The sequence below is a fragment of the Cryptomeria japonica genome, chromosome 9 (assembly GCF_030272615.1).
Source record: "Cryptomeria japonica chromosome 9, Sugi_1.0, whole genome shotgun sequence".
Lineage (NCBI taxonomy): Eukaryota > Viridiplantae > Streptophyta > Pinopsida > Cupressales > Cupressaceae > Cryptomeria > Cryptomeria japonica.
In genome coordinates this window covers 280,447,365-280,469,969 of record NC_081413.1, presented here as the reverse complement: position 1 = coordinate 280,469,969, position 22,605 = coordinate 280,447,365, and the positions used below count along the sequence as shown (strand labels likewise).

Sequence of the window (22,605 nt, the reverse complement as noted above, 5' to 3'; positions counted from 1 at the left end):
CGCGTCTATTGTCCTGGTAACCTCCAGATGATGCCGTTGTGTTGGTTTGTTGGGCTGTACCCGCTCATGCGGATGTTGTGGCCTGCTCAGTGAACAACACTTGCGTATTTCGGGTCTTCATATTGTATGGGCACTCCTTGATGGAGTGTCCCATTACTTGGCAAATTTCGCAAAAGGCCTTCTTCGGGTATGTACCCTTCGTATGTCCTTCCTCCTTGCACTCCATGCACCACACGTCTCCTTTGATCCGACTAGTAGAGCCTTTCATCGCTTTAAATTCCCTCACCATATGCTCCATGTCCCTCTGCAGGGCCGTCACTTTCTTTTTCGACCCCTCGTTACCACTCTCATCAGAGGAAGAGTCATTTTCCTCAGAGGACTTTCCCTTTTTCTTGGACGTTTTGTATTCACTTTCTAAGTCCATAGCCCTATTGTATGCATCATCGTATGACGAAGGAGGGGCTATCTTCATTTTCTTCTTCAAACTGGGTTTTAGGCCTTCTACGAACCACCTCTTCTTGAGTCCGTCGGCCTGCTGACTCTCCATTTTCCCAATTAGCTCTTTTAGGTACCTTCCGTAGGCACGAACTAATTCCTTTTGTCCTTGTTTTGTAGTGTATATCTTTGCCACTATTTCATTATCATCCTGGAGTAGGCAGAACTCCTTCTCGAAGGCTTTCCGCAGCGTGTCCCATGTGGCCACTGCAGTTTTATCAATATCTGAGTACCAATCAATGGCAACTCCCCATAATGTTGCTGGAAATTGCGTCGTCCATTCATCCTAGTTCGTGACACCATTGGCCGTCCATATGGTTTCGCAGGTTCTGCAGTGCCTTATGGTATCCTCCTTCCCGTCGCCGGTGAATTTCAGCAGCTTCTGCCTATTGGCCGTTGATGGGGGTCGTGTCCCCAGAGGTGGTTGTGTCTGTCGTGCGCTCGTGCCACTCCCTCCTGCGCTGGTGGTGTTTCCTGTTTGAGTGAATGGGGGTACGGTGTTTTTTACCCGCGTGCTTGGTGTGATGGGTCTCAAGAGGGGGTCCTGTCTTTCGTGTGCCTGTGCCTCCTCCGCACCTACGGTCATATGGTTGGCCTCTCCTCCGTTCCACCCTCGTCCTTTGTTCGCTCCCTTCGGTGGTCCTCCGTGCACGACGTAAGGGATAAGTTCCTGAACTGATCCCGGGTCTCTTCGACTAGATTTCTTCGTAGCCTAGTTTCCTCCAAAAACTCTTCGTGGCAAGTTTTATAGTAGGGCTGTGGGGTTGTGAGAGATCTGATAGATCATAGAGGATAGACCAGAGTTGGTTTATATTGTAATACAATCCCATGATGCTTAGACCAGTTTTAAGTGCCATGTGGAGTGATTCTAAGTGAGATAGTGCTCACAATTGCTAGAGCTTTCATCCACAAGTGAATTTCTCCAAATTATATTGATGTTGCCCTTCAATGTTGTTGTTTCTCTCTATTTTCCTACGTTTCTTGTTCATTTCTTGCACAATTAAAATCAGTCAATTGCGTTCTCTAATACATCTGTAACTGCCAAATTAGTGAGTTGCTTAAGGAATATCTGCTTCAGCTTACAGACCATGTGGTGATGCACATATTTCATTCCCTCTGTAATTTATTTGTATTGAACACATGATTTTCCAAGACCTTCTTTGTTACCAAGGAATTAATTGACATTTGAAAATAATTCATGCAACACAGGCATGACTTTTCCATGTTTGAAATTTTCTTTTTTTCTGTGCATTATTTTTTGAAACCAATACACTATATTTTTATTGTTTGAACCTTGTGCTGCTGCAATTGAATCCAATTGCTAAGGAATTGATTTTTCATTCCATTTGCAACAAGAATTTCCATAATTGTTCCATTTTACTTACGCAGGACATAATCTACATATGATCTGCTTCTCTCTCTTGACACACCTTCATTTAAAGTTAAAAATAATTCAATAAGAAATATGAAATAATGATGGAGGAGAACATAAAAGTTGGAGAACTTAACTTGATACACCATTGTCAGCATTCCACAGAAATAAGAGTAATTGTGTCACCTTTAGTCACATCTGTATCTTCTAGTTCATGGAGGCAACAAGAACAAATGAGAACATTGTGACAAGATAAAGAACTACATTAGCAAGAATTTTTATTGCTCATTATGCAAAGCTATGACTTCAAAGATTCAACTAAAACAGGTATATTTATAGACAACGAATATAACTAGCATTGAAAAATCCAAAAACAATCAATTTGACAGATAGATAATACTGAATTTTGATTGATTCAGAGTCCATTTCAGTTGAATTATGTTTTCTTATTTCGAAACTTAACTGGACTAGTGATTTTGATAATACAAATCAAATACATAAATAGTTGAAAAGTTTGTCAAGAAATTAGAGCAACATTAGCAATTATTAAATATATATTGTGCAACACATACAAATCATGTTATATGTATATGACTTAGTGTTGAGGGTCAAGAGTACATAGGAAAAAACCATAAACCTGAATTTATGTATGCATTTCTAAATTTTCATTTTCGTTTTCAGCATAAACGAGGTAATGTTGATTTTCTATGCAATCTAATTTTGACTCTCACAAACACTATCACATATATGAATTCCATAGCCTACTACTGTTCCTCCTCAAAACAGCTCTCGAGGAATTTTTTTTAGCAAGCTGCAAAGTTAAAAAATTTACTTTGGCATGATAGCAAATTTAGATATGATTGAATAGGATAATATAGTAAAATCCGTAGCTGCAAAAATTTGTGAGTACTCGCAAGCTAGAACTAGTGGCAACTAACTCACTGAAAAACTCATCATCAAGTTTTTATAAAACTCGTGGAGATTTTTGCATTAAAAAACGTCAAAAACTCTTTTTTTTTCTTGAAAACCCATCAAAAACCCACCAAAATCAGTATAAAACCTCTTTTTCCACCAAACATTGAAAAATAATGTGATTTCAAACATTTTTGGGATGTGATTGAGGACGATTGCACAACTAGAAGCACGATAACAAAGGTTCTTTTATTTTCCTTTTCCTTGTTCGGCCCTTGTTTGGGTCAAGTTTATTTTGCTAAATAGTAATCATTATATTTCATTGAAAGGATTAACAACAATATTTCTCATACGACATTTATTATGATACTCTACATTTGATGGTTGATATTTGTTGGAAGGATGAACACCAATATTTCTCATACAAAATTAAATAGATTCTAGGATGATAGCACAAACTCCTCACATTGATTAAAATTTCCAAAATTTGGATAGGAGTTTATTATGAAGAATGTTATATGGCAATGACAAACTATCAAACTCCATGGGCCATTTGGTTCTATCTTTAGGTCTATTATTTCCAAGATATATTGTTGATCATCCTTCCTAAAAAAATTGTATTTGGTTGAACCTAGGAAAGTTTTACTATGGTGGATTCCTATTCCATTCAATTAGATAATTAATTATTTCAATTGGAAGGTTACATGGGAAAGATTTACTGTTGTGGATTCCTATTCCACCCAACCTACCAATTGAAAAAGATAAATAGGAATCCAACACAATAAATTTCATCAGCACCAAGCAATGGCATGGAAAAATTATTCCGATCACTATGGACTAGGCACCTATTAAGGCTCCTATTTTGGATATTGCAGCTATACCATCTACTTCAGCAACACCCACACAATGGCAACAAATTTTTTTGAGATTTAGTTGCACAAAAAAAATTTATGATTTAGAATTTTCATTGATATTGAAGCTTGAAGTTCATATGTATACAAGGTTGAACTTGATTTTTGGTCTATGATATGTATTAAACTCAAATTTTGATTTAAAATACCTAAGTAGCCAGATTCGGGTCCAGTTCACGCTCGGTCCGAGTATTGGTCTGGTGCGCTTGTGGATCTTGGTACGGTGCTCCAAAATGACGCCCGATTGGTTTGAGGTGAACCCGAGACGAACCTACTCGAACTGAACTTGAACATGAATGCCCAACAATAGGTTTCTCAAAAAAAAAATTGCATTTTTTAATAATTTTTGGGTTTGACTTTGACGAGGAACCCTCAACCCTAAAAGTGATCTCTAAAAGACTAAATCACTTAAAACACCAAAACAACTTCATTTTTGTTTATATCTTTTGCAAACAACAAATTTCACTCTAAGAGGTAGAGCATAGATTTTTGCTTATTGGATCAACATAGCGAGTTGAAGATTTATATTTGAAACTTCAACAACAATTGCATCATCATTCATACGCATTTGCAACTCTTCATTGGCTGCCAAGAAGATCGTAGAAGGATTTTTTTTGCAACAAAGTTTTTTTACAATTTTTTTCCTCCTTTTTTGTTTTACAAACACAAGACAAATTATTTGTTTTGTTTATCTATGTTTTTCCATTATTTATGAATGTATCAAACATTCAAAAGAGCTAGGGTTTTGTTGATGTGTTTTTTAGGACACTTCGAACATAGAATAAAATACCAAGTATTCTATCCTTTCTTGAACAAAGAAACCTCATATGCTAATGAATATGATCAAATGAGATAACTCCAAGGTTTACAATGCAAACAATCAATTTTATGCTCAAGATAGACTCAGTGTATGATGTAATCTTGTTGGTAATCACTAAAGGGACTTACACTTATGAACACTGCTAGAACGTGGAATCTAACTTAACTTACTTGGAAAATAAAAGACAAAAGAGATAAGGGTTAAGAAACTTAATCTAATTTTAAAAATTTGGGAAATGATTGTTAATTCGACGCAACCAAACCAAGCTTTGCTTCACCATAAGGAAAAAATTACACAAAGGTGGTGCAATCTCCCAAGGATAAGCGAAAAAATTTCATATCACCTATGCACACCAACATTATGAACAATGAGCATATAGCAATTGAAGTTAAGCTTTTAGATAAGTCCAATCTAACCACGCGCTGCAACTTGCAATCAACAAATTCCAAGTGGTATGAACATTAGGTTCACCATTCATCAACAATAATGTCTTCCATTCATCCAACGCATCTAAACTATGAGAAGTAGAGATCATGCAACAAGTTGAAATAACACAAAACATCCACCATAGTTTCTGATTTCTAGCTATTGACTATTAACTATTAACCTTTACAAATGAGAGAACTAAGCCTTATATAGAGGACTCGTTGCAATTCAAAGGCTCAGATCGGTTCAAGATCAATGGCCAAGATTACAAAATGAAACCCTAATTAGGGTTAGCTACAACTAACTTCATTTGACCAATGATAAAATTACAATGTACTGGACATATATCCTTCTTTGAATGCCAACCATTTAGGAATGAGGTTAGGAATGAATCAAATACATTGAACCTGGATGTACTAACTTGTCACAACTCAAGTGGTAGATGAAGAATAGGATGCCACCTCAACGTGCCCAACATGTAGATCACCATGAAGGAATGTTTGTGGTTGACCAACATCTCTTGATACTCAACATTATCCAGCTTGCTCTATGTGATGAAGATGGTGGAACATATTCCCAAATTGTATCATCATTGTGATCAAGTCAACCTTCTAACTTTGCTTAACTTTGCTACAACTATCTCCATTCCTTGATCACATTTGCATTTTCATCTCCTAACTTGGGAATTTCGTCCTTTTGTTGTTCCTAACCTTGTTGATGCTTGTGTTTACTTGAACATCCTGACTTTATCCCGATGACCCTTGATTTTGAAATGTGAAACGCACCCTTAATGTACCACGAGATTCATTGTTGTGGTCGAGTTTTGCATCATATTATAGTGTCCTCTTCATGCATCGCCTCTGCATCCATTATAAATCACCTGAAAAGACCAAAAACATTTTAAATCAAGATTCTTTAAAGAAACCCTAAGTAAGGAAAATGCAAGATCATTCACAAAATTCACCTTAATATGAACAATGAGCGAAGCTACAACCTCAGAATACAGACCATTCACTTGTCATAACATTAAAATGCTATCTCCTTGGATGGAATCCCATCCAAAATAAGATAGAATTAACATTTTCCATCTTGTTAATTTAAATTTAAAGACCGTTGTGATGAACATTGAAAATTTTATTCAACAATGTATTCATCTATTTGTATGTGTTGGTTGAGTTTTGTGTAAATACTATTTATATGGCATGAAGTTATAAAATGTATACGCAACAGTGTTTCAACAAAAAATTGCCTACCTTTGACTCAAATGCACTACTTCTCTAATTCAGACCAATTAAATACACTAGTCACTATTAGTTCTCTAAAGAACCATAGAGTTGGTAAAAAATAATTGAGGATTTGATGTCAAAGAAAACATAGTGATAAAATTACAAAAAATGGCATCTGTCAAAGCTTTGTGTGCTCTCAAAAGCCCTAACTTCTTTGTTGGGGGCCCTACCTTCAAACTTCCACCATCAAAATATATATATATATATATATATATATATATATATATATATATATATATATATATATATATATATATATATATATATATATATATATATATATATATATATATATATATATATATATATAAGTATGTATATATACATATGTATGTATATATATGTACACACACACACACACATATATCAGACACCAAGGATGGATTTTGGGCATGGCAAAGGGGCAACTAGAAGCATAAATATATATTATAATATTCTATAAATCCATCTCCTTGCTATCCCCAAAACCAATCAATGGCATCCTCCAAGCTCACATGCCTAAAACTTGATGTAGCAAGGCCAAAGCTTAATATATTATGCATAAATTTGTCAATATTCACCACAAAACTACTGTCAAATACAAGGCAAACACTAAATCAAAGAATCCCTTGTATTATTATTGTCTTATGCATATATAAAACAAGCAGATACCAAGGATGGGGTTTGGGGATGGCTAAGGGGCAGCTGGAAGCATAAATTTATAATATAATATTCCCAACCCCTTGCTATCTTCAAAACCCATCCTTGGCATCCTTGTAGGGAACTGAGCTAGCCGTTTCTCCCAGAAGATGCATCTATTCAAGAAATCGATACCATCCTAGTTAAGGATCTCACAGGACGCTGTTAAGCCATGTCACAAATCCCGAGGGGATATGCTGGACACTTACCAACAATCTCCCCCTTAGCTTTACCTAAGGGGATTGGAACCTGCAACCCAGCTTTGATACCACTTATAGGGAGTTGAGCTGGCCATTTCTCCCAAAAGATGCATCTCTTCAGGAAATCAATACCATCCTAGTTAAGGATCTCACAGGAGGCTGTTAAGACATGTCACGAATCCCGAGGGGGTATGCTGGACACTTACCAACAATCCTCCCAGCTCCCATCCCCAAAACTTGCTGTAACAAGGTCAAAACTTAATATATTATGCATAAATTGTCAATACTCGGCACTAAACTACTGTCAAACATAAGGCAAACACTAAATTAAAGGATCCATAGTACTATTATTGTCTTATTTTATGCATGGGTTCACCATTCTAGTAAGGACAAACAATTTTATTAAAAGAAAATTCTCCCTAGCATGAAAGGAACCATGCATGCTTCTAGAATGTGCAAATGCTCAAAGGCTATGATAAATAATCTACATATCAGAACTACCATTAATAAGAATAGAACATGCATCAAAATTATAATCATCATAGGATGAGATCCATTAGTTTCCATCAGAACATAGTTGGAAAATGGACAGATTGAAGGACCCTTTGCAATAAAAATTGAATGCTAGATTCCTTCTGCACAGCTTTCATACTTGCTCTGCACTAGTAATGCGCAGATAAATATAACCAATTGTTTTACATACATGTTTTAACCAAAACCAAAAATCATTATTTTATGTCCGAAATCAATAGTATGGGCTTCTATTACCCACCTTTAAATAGATTACACTACCATAATGCCTCCCTGTTTTTTTTTTCATTTAAAGGAACACAATGTGACTTCCACAGTACTACTGCATGCTGGAGTAGTGATGACTCTATGGATCTCTGTAAAATTACCTGCATGATCAAATGTCATTAGAATTTATGTTACTTCGCTGTTATGTATGAATTTCCCCAGGATATAAACTTGAAAACACCAAACGGTCAAAACAATTCCCAACTCTAATATTTCCTTCAACCAAAACAGAAGTACCCAACTGACATTTTTAAAGCATAGCAGCCTTGCATCTTAAGAATATTTGACTGCCTAATACTGCAACAGCCAATGCTCACAGAAGAGGTAGCTCTACTAGATGCAATATAAAGATGAAAAACAGGTAAATGTTTAGAAGATGAAAAATAATCAAATGATTTGAGGTACATTTTTACTGGGTAGAGTTACTGACACAAGTTTTCTAGCTCTTCAATATGTAGTGCATGCAGGACACAGTGCATGATTAAGATTTGACAATTTCAATAAAAAATTCTCAAGTTGAAATTGTGCAACAAAATTTAATGTTAATGTACAGAGTACGTCAAGAGGATGATAACTGAACATAGCGTAATATCAGTGATAATTGAAAAACATTCAGAGACTTACTGATAGTGTAATATCAGTGATAATTGAAAAACAGGCAGACTTACTCCCAAAATAAGAAGAAACAAAATGCTATAGTTAATGATGAGAGTTGAAGCACATCCATACTTTTACAAACTTATTTGGTATTGTTTGCAGGTGGCTGCCTATCAAAAGATGTTCATCTTGTTTGGCTTCCTTTCTCCTTTGCTCCTGCATTTCAGAGAGTTACACATCCCAATCATTTGGAGGCAATATGCTGGAGAACTAAAACTCAGAATCTCAACATAGTAACCACAAAGATAACTTTTAACATATACTCTGAACAAAATGACAAATACAACTGTAGATAGCTAAATTGCCTACGTAACAATATAGTAAATGGAAATTCTGTAAAATCAATCAAACAGCTCAATTAGCTAAGGGGAATCTTCCATAGAAAGATGATGAATTAATAAAGCATGCACATGCTCAAATCGAATAAAACCAAATTCAACAGGTTTTGGAAAGATAGATACAGCTTTTAGTTTGTGTAATGGCAAATGGTGTTGATTAGCTACAGTAAAGAAACATGGCTAGCGACCTAAAATAGAAAAAAATATTATTGGATTTAAAATTCCTAGTACAGCCAAGGTTTTTGTCAAGATTATGACAGTAATACCGAGTGTTCTCATTAATATATTGATCCAACCTGAATTGAATCTTGAATTTGCAGATGACATTGAACTTGGAAAACGATACTAAAAGTATTAATGTTTCTTGCATTGGATCTAGGTTACTTATGAGATTGGATCTACCTTACTATATGACAACATTATATGCACCGAAACACAACAAAAGCAAGCTCCCAATTAATAATATGAGTGGTAGTGGTAATGTTATTATTTTAATTGACACCTTTTAGTGCAACGAAAAATGAAATAGTCTGTATGGTAGAACCCTTCTTCAAATTATATGGGGAACTGTAAACAAAAAATTAACCTAAAACCCTAATAGGACCAATATGTACTTGCTATTAATACTTTGTGCTAGTATGTCTTTTGGGGTAATTTACACATTACAAACAAAACTATTAGGTGTGTCTTTAGGTATGCAACACAAACAAATTTAAAACAAAACCTACAGGCTACAACGACCACCACACATACAATGTTGAGCTGCATGCAAAGACCAGGTATTGCAAGGACAAATATGTAATGTCCCTTATTTGATCCTTCCAACATTCTTGGAAAATTCCAAGAATCTTCAAGAGCACCAATTTGATCAGAAATGAGTTTTGACAGTAGCAATGAGTTAAGCTGACCAAAAGAAGAAGAAGAAGAAGACGAACTTTTAAGCTGACCAAAAGAAGAAGAAGAAGAACTTTTAAACTGACCAAAAGAAGAAGAAGAAGAAGAACTTTCAAGATGACCAAGAGAAGAAGATAAGTCCAATGGTTCTATCCAGATGCAGTTTCAACATTCTAGGAATATTCCATAATTATTGAAAATTTCCAACATCCTTGGAGGGGCCAACTTTTCCAAAGACCTTGAGATGTGTTGATAAAGATAATTAAATAAATAATTTGAGTTGTCTTAAGGTGATTTTATTTAGAAAAGACAACTTATGTTCATTTATTTATTTATGTTAAAGAAGGGTGTCCTACGTCATAAAGTGTTTTTAAAAGAGGGCCAAAAAGTGTTAGCACTAGGCATGGGGTACAAGTGACTTAATAGATTATTATTTAAAAAAAGACTTTGAAATGGACGATTAAAAAGACTTTAATTTAAAGTTCACGAAAAGTCAATTTATTTTATTGTTTTTGATTAAGCAAATACAGGTTTTGAGGGGACCCGAAACCCCTTACATCATAGTCCAAGGATAAAGACCATAACGAAGACATAAAGACAAAACAGGCTGCAACAAATAGAAACAACACAGACCCAGCAGCCAAAGAAAAGACAGCAAAAAGCCGGCAAGGAACTGGCAACTACAGCAACAAAAAGAAACTGAGACCAGCAACATAATTTTTTTCAAGGCATCAGAGGCCTGTTTCTCTAGCATAAGCATAGCTTTAGCAGCTTCCTTGAGGTCAAGAAGATCCTATACAAGCAGGGGATATTTCACAAGGATACACCAAAGTTGAGGATGTTTGCCACTCGTCTTCTTTCACAGGTTGCTAGTTCCTCTGCTGCAAAGAGGAATTGCTCTAAATATAACTTCATCCAATCAATCAAGTGGAATATGCTTACCTCTAGATCGAAGAAGCTAATGATTGTGCATAGTGCATTGTGGCTTCAGGATTGGCAAACACCTAAGCATCGTCAAACTCTAGCTACATGTTGGGATGTTCATCCCAAAGGTATTGCACAGGTTGATGAGGAGACACTTGGAGATGCATTGCTTGGGTGTAATGTCCTACCTTGTTTTGCAATATCTGCCCTGTTTTTTCTGATTTCTCCCTAATCTAAAATTTTGATTTTTCTAATTCATTCTCTTGTGTTGAATGTTGTATGATTATTTCAGTTGGATTTTGGCATAGACAAGTGCATAGAAAGACAACAAATTATAGAGAATACAGAGCAGTAAAGGAACACACAGTAAACTTCTTATTTCTCCTCAAATGTCAATGAAGTTACAATGATATCAGATCTGATATAGGTCTGATATAATTACAACAGCAATATATTTCCTTCAATAATGTAATCTATATTGATTCCAAATGAAATGCAAACATACTCAGACCATACGAATGATGTAGTAACACAATAGGATGCCACATGAACAATTTGTAAAGGTAGAAGGTGGAGCTTCAGCTGGAAGAGGTATGGCTGTAGGTGATAATTTCAAATCAGCAATAAACACTTGGAAAAAGGCTGGAAATCTCTCCCATAAATCAATAATGCCTTCAAACCCTAAGTGCGCTTGGACTGAAATGATAATTTTCTCTCCAATCTTCACAAATACCAATTACCCATATGTAGAAAATTTCATCGTAGCAAAAATCGTTTGGGGAAAAAATCGGCAAACCAAAAGTATAAGATTTTTTGAAAAAATCGGGAGAAAATCGGCAAAAAATCAGATTTAAAAAAAACATAAAAAATTGTAGAAAAAGAGACAAAAACAATTTTTTTTAAATAACTTCAGGGCATTTCCACAGCATAGAGATATAAAGAGAAAATAAAATAGAGTTTAACCCGTGAATTGTAGGAAATATTTTTTTGTTGTTTATATTCATATTACTGATTACATAGGCAAATATTCAGTTAACTTTTTAAGAGGGCAGTCACCAAATACACTAAATAGTTGTCTAAGTCAGATCAAATATTAACTAAGTCTCTGAAGTAACTGAGATCAAAAGTTAACAGACAAATAGTAAAAGTGAAAGCCATTTTGAAGTGATCCAAGAATTTCATTGTGATCGAGGCAAGGAGTTTTGTAGGGTTAATTCAATATTTTAGAAAGCTTATCAAATCATATTCCACAATTGCAATGCTTTTATATCATAGTAACAAAAATCATTTGGGAAAAAAATCGGCAAACCAAAAGTATAAGATTTTTTGAAAAAAAGGGTAAGAAATTGGATTTTAAAAAATCATAAAATTTTGTAGAAAAATAGACACAAACTACTTTTTTTTTAAAAACTTAAGGGCATTTACATAACATAGAGATATAGAGAGTAAATAAAATAGAGTTTAACCCATGAATCGTAGAAAATAGATTTTGTTGTTTATATTCATATTGCTGATTACATAGGCAAATATTCATTTAACTTTTTAAAAGGGCAGTCACCAAATACACCAAATAGTTGTCTAAGTCTGAGATCAAAGATTAGCTAAGTCTATGAAGTAGCTAAGATCAAAATTTATTAGACTGAGATCCAACTATTGTTAGGAATTTAGTAAAAGTGGAAGCCATTTTGAAATGATCCAAGACTTTCATTGTGATTGAAGCAAGGAGTTTTCTAGGGGTATTAGCTAAGTCTATGAAGTAGCTGAGATCAAAATTTATCAGACAAAGATCCAACAATTGTTAGGAATTTAGTAAAAGTGGAAGCCATTTTGAAGTGATCCAAGACTTTCATTGTGATTGAGACAAGGAGTTTAACCCATGAATTGTAGAAAATAGATATTTGTTGTTTATATTCATATTGCTGATTACATAGGCAAATATTCATTTAACTTTTTAAAAGGACAGTCACCAAATACACCAAATAGTTGTCTAAGTCTGAGATCAAAGATTAGCTAAGTCTATGAAGTAGCTGAGATCAAAATTTATCACACAGAGATCCAACAATCGTTAGAAATTTAGTAAAAGTGGAAGCCATTTTGAAGTGATCCAAGATTTTTTATTGTGATTGAGGCAAGGAGTTTTCTAGGTGTAGTTCAATATTTGAGAAAGCTTATCAAATCATATTCCATAGTTCGAATGCTTTTTATTCCCTGATGGCAATTGGTAAGTCTTTTATATGGGGTAGAATTCAACAAAAGACATTTGTTTAGCTGAAGTAAAAGAATAGCAAGCCACTGATTTTGGCAATACCTAGCTTGCAACTACTATTTTAGGTAGAAACAAATTTTAATGATTGTGTGTTGGAGTCTCTTTTATTACAACTATGTAAGCTTGTTTGTTGTCATTCAAATCTATTTCATGGAGCACTTTAGATATATTGCTCACATAATGAATTGTATATCTTTGTTTGAGCGAAAATTAACTATATATTTTTATAAATTAAAAATCATATATCTGTATCTACATATATTAAATATGTCTTTGAATGTTTAGTGTTGTGGTAGAAAAACTCCATTGGTGAGGTAGCCACCAAGGTCCAAACTCCTACTGGGTCACTAAGCTCGTGGGCTTTCTACCTTTGTTGGGTCGTTGAGCTCGTGGGTTTGAACAAGTGAAGTGTGGGGAATGATGAACCCCCCGAAAATGGACAAAATAACAAACTTCTTCAATGTTGATTCCACATTGACTCTGATTTTGTCTCAGACCAACCCTATTTTTAAGCAATTCAGTAATTTTATGTTGTTTTCTAGGGTTTTGCAAGTTTTTACAATGATTTTTTTCACTTTTTTGCCATTTTGGGGGTTTTTAACATGATTTTAATGTGCTTTAAATGCAAAAAAAATTGAAAATTGGGTCAACGCTTGGTCAACGATTTTTTCGGGGAATAAATCAGCTAGCTCTAGGATTCAGGATTAATCGGGTATAATCGCGATTTTTTGAAGAATATTGCTTCAATAGAAATAATTTTATAAATCATTTCCCAACTGATATAAACCTGTACCTTCACCAAATGCTTCCCAAAATTCCCCAAACCAGTCACCCCTATGCAGAAAATTATTATAAAATGTTTGTTCACCAAATTATTAAAATATTTGAAAATAAGGGTCCAAAACCCTAGCGCCCAACTATGCAGGCTTAAGGGTCTAAAACCCTAGCGCCCAGCTATGCAAGCTTAAGGAAGCAACAAAACCCTCAGCAACAAAAACGCAAATATCCAACTTAGAATTTTACTTGCAAATATCTTCCAAGTTGCTCCAAACACTAGCAGCTGCAGACCTTCAAATAAAATACCATTTCCCGCTCCTTCTCAATGCCAAATACCTACAATAAGCTCAATATGAATTATGGATTGAATCCACCCAATAGGCTGGATGGGTTTCGTCCACACAACCAAGAAACTCTAAGGGTTTCTGTCCTAAGATTTCCTGTATATGAAAGCCAAAGCTCTCAACTTCTGAGAGAGAAAATAAAAATAAACCAAGTGTATGAAATGACTTCATCAAAACTCCTTTTATAATCCTCTCAAGAAGTTTCCGGAAACCATATTCAAATTTCCCATTTTTAAATTTTTTTATTTAACTTGCATATGGGAAACAATAATAAAGTGACCCCTCATATAATTTCTTCATTAAAATAAAGTCACTTTAATTTCCTTATACCTACATATGTTGGCCTCCACTTTTGGCTATAAATGATTTTTATAACATTAAAAGAATATATGCAATTCATAGAAGCATTAGTCAGGAAAAAATCGCGACTTATCGTGATTAATCTGTAATCGTCAGGGGCACTGATTTTTTCCCCAAAAAATCGTGGAAAAATCAATCAACGATTTTCCACAATTTTTTGACATTAAATCACGAATAAATTGTGCAGTTAATCGTCATATAATCAGTAAAAAATCGTCACCCAAAAAAGTGTCGTGAAAACCCTAAAACTTGTGAAAATCCGAACAAAAATGTTATAAATCAGGTCACACGAAGGTTACACTTCATTCTGGTGGCAGAAGAGGAGGTCTGTCGCAATTTATGATAGCATACTGTTGATGTGTTTTTCATGCACATGCGAACACAGAATAAAATACCAAGGTATCTTATCCTCTCTTGAACAAAATTTCCTCAAATGTTGAAGATTTCGCCTAAGGATCATTCGAGAAGACTCCAAGGTTCTTATATGTAGGATCTCTATGTGTGGATAAGCTCTGTTGGTGTAATGTGATTTTATTGGATTAACAAGGGGACTTACATTCGACTGCCTGAGCGTTTAATTTGCTGGAACTCAAGTCCTATCTACAAGGTGAAAAATAAAGAAATATCAAAAGATACAAGGTTTGGAGAATCTAATCTAAGGCCTAGAATGCAAGAAGATGGATGAATGACTAGGTGGAGTCCTATTGGGCTGGGTCTTACCATCAAGTTGAACAATTCGACACCAACTCAGTGCGATCTTCTAAGGGATGCTTCCAATATGTTCAAATTGTACACTATCAGACACTGATCACCATTCAAGTTAATGCATGAACAATAGAGGCGTAACGACTTGAGATTAAGCTCATTCAATGCCAGTTGACCATGCAAGGCGCCCTTACAATCAGCAAGAGGCTAGTGGTTTGGACTAGGTGGATTCCACACGAGTGCATTCAATAACTTCTTTCATTCAATCTAATTATTTACCATCTAAAATGAAGATTCAAAAAGAGACCATGCATATTGCAAAGAAACGACATATTTCACCATATCTTCAATGAAAATGGGGTTCATTTACAATCAAGGCAACAATTTATTGCCTTCTCCTAATCTATTCTAATTGCTATTTTATTTGCTATTCTATTTCACTGACGATTAGCTATTCTAACCTCTATTAGCTATCTCTTAAATATTAACCCCCTTTACAAATGAAGAGCTAGAGCTTTATATGGGGAGCTCTTTACAATTCATCAATGGCTAGGATTACAAGATGAAAACCCTAATTAGGGTTTGTTACAACAAACTCCTTTAGCCAATGAGAAAATTACATTTCATGTGTGGACAAATAGATTTTAGAGGTAGGTGCCTCGAAGTTTGTGCCATCACTGGTGAGTCAGGTACATTGAATCTAGACATGCTGATGTGGACTTATCTGATTGGAGGAACAATGACTGGGATGCCACCTTGTCTGGTACTTCCTCATATCTCTTTTGATACTCAATTTGGTGATGCTGAGAAGCTAACTTTGATTAACTCTTTTGAAACTATCTGCTTCTTCAACGTTCCTTTGCACTGACCTCGGTTGATTGTCCTCTGTCCTTGATGTACTTGATGAATGATGTACCTCCTTGACTCCCATGTGTTTGATGAAGCCTCCTTCCCAGTCAAGTCACTCCTCCTCTGGTAGCTCATATCGCTTTGAAGTTTTATAAGATCCTTCTGATATCATGCAGTTTCTCCATATGGCAAAATAAGGTCCTTGAGGATAGTTTGGTCTATTATGTGCAACTCCTTGAACACTTGAAGTCCTCCAACTTTGAAGCACCTTGAGTCTTCTCTCAAGCATTTGAAGTGTCCTTGATGATGATGGAACTTGAATAGGTCGCCATTGTCTGTTCTTCCTTCTAGCTCGGTCTTGTTGATCTGCAAAACAAACCAAAAGATGATTAAGTATACATAATATATTTATCCTAACATGGCATTTCTTACCTTAAATCATCAACAAGAAGGCATAATTTCCCTTGAAGCTAGGAGGAAAAGACACACTTTAGAAGAAATTCGCTTCTGTACCTTAGAGAGGGTTAGGACCGAATTTGACATTTGTGTTCAAATTCATCAAGTTTACTCATTTCTACTAGCTCAAACCATGATTATAGGTCTTTAAGGCTTGGATGAGGTCATTCTTCCTTATGCAAAGTTCTTGAACCAAGGAATCTACCCAAACTGGAGGTGAGATGTAGATTTTGAAAGAATTTGCTCCTGTACCTTTGGAAGGGTCAGGAGCGAATTTGATCCTCTAGGCTCAATTCACAATTTCATACTACTTTTCACTTAGCCTTGTCTTCGACTTGACCTTTCAATCCCTCTCTCCTGAAGACATCATTGATTTGACCCCCAAAAGGGCCTAAAAGAAGGATTTCGCTTTGAACCTTGGCCAAAGACAGGACCTATAATGAAATTCACTTTGGACCCTTTGGAATGGTCAAGAGCGAATTTGGCATTTTTGGATAAATTCGTCACATTTTGTGACCACAACTCACTCAAATGCATGCCTAAGGATGCTTCTAAGTTCAATCCACCTCAATAAATGCTAGGCTTGACACAAAATTGGGAGCAAAAGAGGTTTCAAGAAAATTTGCTCTGGACCCTTTGGAAGGGTCAGGAGTGAAATTTGTGATTTAGCCTCAATTCTATCATTTCCTTTGCTCCAAATCACTTCTCAAGGCAAGACTTAACAATTCGCTCCCAACAATGCCTTAGGAATCAAGATCTTGATCTCAACAAGGAGCAAAATATAGTTTTTTAGGAAATTTCGCTCTGGATCCTTTAGAAGGGTCTGGAGTGAAATTTGCATTTTGACACCATTCTTCTTTTCAAATCTTCCTCTATCATCATCAAGTGAATTCGCCATCAATTTGGCCTAAAACAAGATCTTTTTGGGTGCATTAGATGAAATAAGGAGTCCTCCTAAGGATTTTGCTTTGGACCCTTTGGAAGGGTTAGGAGCTTGGAAAAAATTTCGCTCTGGACCCTTTCGAAGGGTTAGGAGCGAATTTTGTCTTTTGACCTCAAATCCATCATTGCCTTTACTTCCATTCACTTCTTTAGGCAAGTATATATCCATCTTCTCTCAACCATGCCTTAGGAACTAAGATTTTGACCTCAAACAAGGAGAAAATAGGTGTTTAAGAAATTTCGCTATGGACCCTTTGGAAAGGTCAGGAGCGAAATTTGTCACTTTGGATACTTTTTTTCTACTCAACTCACCTCAAACTTGACTTATCAAATCTCCTCTTAACATAATCAAGTCAATTCGCCATCTATTTAGCTTAAACCAAGGTCCTTCTAGTACATTAGGCAAAATAGAGAGTCTTGCTAGGAAGTTCGCTTTGGACCCTTTGGAAGGGTCAGGAGCTTAAGAGGAATTTTGCTCTAAACCCTTAGGAAGGGTCAGGAGTGAAATTTACATTTTGCTTGATTTTCCTTCACAAAACTCCATTTTGTCATGTCCCCTTTCTAGAGTGGACATCAGAGACGGAGGAGTTGGCCTATCATTGGAGTCTCGTAGGCTAGCAGAGGTTGATTGGGACTCATTCAGTGCATATAGTGATTGGATTTTGGCTTTACAGGCAGTTTGGAGCAGTTCCTAGATTTTAGGGGCTATCCCTAAATTTTAGGAGGTCGTGACAGTTGCTAGTCGTGAGGTTATTCATGACCTTTTTGATGGTTTCAGTTTCAAGAGATTTGGGTGTGTTTCCTAGTTTCTAGGAGCATCCCTAGATTTTAGGGATGAGACTGCCAGTTGATCCATGATTTCCGACTTCAGTCACAGATAGGTGGCAGGTTCCGTTTCAGGCTTTTGGAGTCATTTAAGCCTTCTACAGCTATTTGGGATATATTTTTTATATATTTAAATATTTCCTAAGTTAGCGTTTAATTATTTAAATAAGGCTATGTTTATAGCCATTTTGGAGTAATAAGGGGTTTTTGGCCTCATCTGGATGTGTATCCCTTGGTGTAATAGCTCGTTGGAAAGGTCTTGGACTTTTCTAAATATTTCTCTTTTGACTCAGATCCTTTCGGTGAACAGATTTCTTTATATTTGAAAAAAGGTCATTTTCTATGCACTTGGCAACTCAAAATGAGAAATATAACATTTTAACCCTAAACGCCCCATTGAGTCACTTTTAGGGTTCAAGCTAAGTGGGAAGGTGTTATAAGGAAGTTGAGACCTAATTCTTATTATCTTTTTACACAATCAAACTTATTTTGTGAATTTGCTCTGAGTGAATGATTCTTCATTTGGGACGCAAACCCCAAGATCTGGACTGGCTAGGACATAGCCCTCAGCAGTTATTGGCATTGGATTCTTCAGGGAGAGTGCATAGTTGACAAAGATTGAGTACACCATTCTTCATTGTGGATTCAGGTTGCAGAGTAAGGGTTTCGGCATGGCAGATTGATTCTTCAGCTTGGGCGTGATCCTTGCAGCCTTGGGGCCGCCATTTGCAGCAGGTACATTCCACATGGAATGTAAGAAATGCATGTATTCAGCCTTAGAGGTATTCTTGATTCATGATATATTATTTTGTGAAGAACTTGGAAGTTGCAGGTCTGCAATTTACAACAGCAAGCAGGTTTGAGACGGAAACCTCAGATTTGGTCTTCAGGAGGATGGAATCCCTTCTACAGGAGGCACGCGGAACACATCAGAAGCTTGTTTCAGGCATATTGAGGGTCATTTCAACAAGCAAACTCAGTAATCATTAGCAGCAAGGTCATTACATCAAATTTGAGCAAGAATACATTCAATTCAGTGCATTACTGTTGACGTGTATTTTATACACAATCATACACAGAATAAAATACCAATAGGCATCTTATCCTCTCTTGAGAAAATAGTCTCTAACTGCTGAAGATCTGCAAAAAGGATCAGTTAGGTGGACTCCAAGGTTCTTTTAGTGGGGTCTCCACGTGTGGACAAGCTTTTTTAGTGGTATGATGTGATTTGCTGTTTCCTCCAAGGGGTCTTACGTATTCAAAGCTCGAAGATTTTACTAAACTAAAAGGAACTTTCAAAAAAAAACAAAACAAAAGGATAGGGTTTTAAGAGGTCTAATCTAGCCTAACCCTATGAATGACTTAGCATGGACGAGATTTGGCAAGACTCAACCAACTTCAATTTTGCCATAAGATAACAACTCAATTGAAATTAGTGCGATCTTCTAAGGTAATATGATGGTATTCAATGCATCAAAGACCAAGGATACTACTACGAAGGTACATATCCAAGACACGGTAATGATTGAAGATTAAGGACTCAAAGTGTTCTCCAGTCAACCACGCAAGGCTTTCCTACAATCAGCAAGAAGCTAGTGGTTTGGATTGCGAATCCTACCAAATATCAAATCTCACACTTAGTCTTTCAAATTAACAATCTACTTCGATTGAGCATGATTCAAGTACGCCAAACAACGATGAAGATAACTCAAGAAATTTGCAACAAAACACCATAACTTCAATATTTTATTGATTTCCAAGTCATCATGTACAACAATTGCTTGAATTTCTCTCTTCAAGGCTCAATCTTGCTACAAAATAAAAATTGCTTCTAACTCTAATCTCTCTTACATCAACTATTGACTCTTGCTCTATTGACTATTATCTGACTATTACCAAATGAAATGAAAAATGGGGGTATAAATAGCATCCCCAGTTACAATGAAAGGTCCAGATTGAAAACAAATCAATGGACAAGATCATGACACCTAAACCCTAATTAGGGTTTGTTACAAATGACCTCCTTTTTACTGAACAATATTAAATACATAGCCAAATATTAAATTCGGCACAAAAACCTAGGAGGTATCAACCAATGAGAAATAAGATGTCATGTCATCTGTAACAACCTTTCATCTAGAATCTTATTCCCTTTCCAATTCTCTTTCTTAGCATATGCAATAAATTTTGTCACGATTCCTTCGATTTCTGTGATTGGAATCTCGGGAAGATTCTTGATACTCTCTTCTAAGTGGATAACCTGATCGAATGCATCTAGAAGAGCGATCTAACTGGATCCTGACGTCCCAAAGGTTCATTGATGTGACTGAAATATGTCCTCCATGCACCGACCTCTCTCTCAAGCTTTCTATTCTTTTCCACTTCTTCTCTAAGCTTGTCTTTCAATGCTTCAAATGTGTCGGTAGCATCATCCATTGTCTGCTCTGCTGTGGACGGTCCTAACTCAATAGTCTGTATATGATAGTCCTCTGCTAGGATCTCACCCTCATATTTATCTGCTGCCGGTGTAGCTATCTGCAGTTTTCTGGATCCAGTCTCATCTCGAATCATCTTGGACATCTTTGTAGCCTTCTTCTTCTCTGTTATCACATGTGAACGTCCAACAAGGCTCTCTAAATCAATTGCACTGTCTTCGTCCTCTACGACGATCACCTTAGTCAATCTTTCTTTCAACCAATCTGGGATATTCGATCTTGTTTCTTGAACTTGAATCTCTTTATGTACTATTTCTTCTTCTCTGGGAGGAGATGTCATTTCATTATCATCATCTAAATCATAGTCTTGGAGAGATCCATCGGATGAAACATGTTGTGCCCGTCCTTCCTCCTGCCTGTCATTCTGTACCATAGACTCCATGGACTCTTCCACTCGAATTGTTCTATTCTCTGGTCTGGAAGAAGTACCTGGTGCTTGATCTTTGTTATCTTTGTTGGCCCCTTGCTTTTTCTTGGAAGGCTCTTTCTTTTCTGATCTTTCCTTTCTCTTCGAACCTCTCGGATGGAGATTGCCCTCACTGGCACATCGAAGGTTACCTTCACCTGAATTCCTAGGATTAGGATTGCCTTCACTTACGCTAGCTCCACCTTCGGCTGGTTTCTCTTCCAAAGTAAAAGACATAGCTATGCCTTGTTCTCTCAACTTCTGATGCTGAACGTCTACCCATCTGCGAGTACAAGACAAGACTGGTGCCATCAAAGCATCTAAATCCACGAGCTCAGGCTCATTCCAATTCAAACTTATTGTTTTGCTTTCTCTATCATAGGAAGACTGGATGTGCCTGCCATTGTCCTGAGCTTGGTCGGCCACTCTGTAAATCCTGCATTTCCTGATGAAATCCAAAGGCAATCTAGAATGTATCTTTCGTTTCACTTCAAGATCATCTAGGAGGTTCATCATAAAATCTTCAATTTGGTGCTCATGTCTAAATCTTCTACCGACCGTCTCCTCTAAATGTCCATGTGGATCAAAGCTCTCTCTCCAAGCAAAAGATGAAAAAGAATACAAGGCTAACTCCTTCTCTGCGTCATCCATGGCTAAGACATTAGGACATACCTCAACTGAATTACCCAAAATAATAGGTACCTGGACTCCATTCTGATGTCTGTGTCTGAATGCCTTCACATATGCTGCCAACTGCCTTGTTACTTCAAGTAACACAATTCTGTCTGTCGGGTACCTCGGCAACATGTATGGAGGTAAAGGACATCCATGCACTCTAATGTAAGTGAACTTGGGAAACTGAATGAACCAAGCACCGTACCTCTTGATGAACTCCTGGGCATCCTGAGATAATCTGTTGTGAATTCCACCTTGCAACGTCCTTGTGATGTTCATCGTGAAAGTATCATTGACTAACTTGTAGTTCTTCCCTGGCGGATGATGCAAGTAAGTATAGGATTCACAAGCTCTGACCTCGCCGGGTCCTCTTCCAATCACTCCTCTGTGAGGTAGTCCTGCGTACTCAACACTCCTGATCAAAGCATAGATGACGTATGAACTCATGTGGAAGGACTTAGTAGCCCTGAGTCTCCTCAACTGTACGTCCAAGCAATGGCTAATTATCCTAGCCCAATGTATTGTACCCTTTCCTTGAACAATCACCTAGATGAAGTAGAACATCCACTTCTCAAAATAGAAGGCATGAGGTGCTCCTGTAACTCTGTTGATCATGGTAATCAAATCTCTGTACTCCTCCTGGAAATCAATCCTGTGCGGTGTGTTCGGTACCTTGCTTAGACGGGGACGACTCTTAAGTAGCCAGTTCTTATTGATAATGCTTAGGCAAGCATCTGGATCATCATCGTACACTGATCTGGCTCCTTCAATGCTCTTGTATATCATGTCCCTGT

At 36.5% G+C, this 22,605-nt stretch overlaps 1 protein-coding gene across 8 annotated transcripts in view; it reads right to left on the bottom strand.

The window, feature by feature from the left end:
- Positions 1-1,437: 1,437 nt before the first annotated feature.
- LOC131048618 (uncharacterized) overlaps positions 1,438-22,605 on the bottom strand; it is a 244,342-nt gene continuing 223,174 nt past the window's right edge. For 4 of the 8 annotated variants that reach the window (XM_057982650.2, XM_057982643.2, XM_057982642.2 and 1 more), the window contains 2 exons: positions 8,628-8,711; positions 7,627-7,999 (listed from right to left, as the gene is read on the bottom strand). The gene's annotated coding sequence lies outside the window, so the exon portion shown is untranslated. Of the gene's footprint in view, positions 2,075-5,051; positions 5,817-7,626; positions 8,000-8,627; positions 8,712-22,605 lie in introns of those variants that run through there. The other 4 variants (XM_057982646.2, XM_057982647.2, XM_057982644.2 and 1 more) reach the window with 4 other exon arrangements.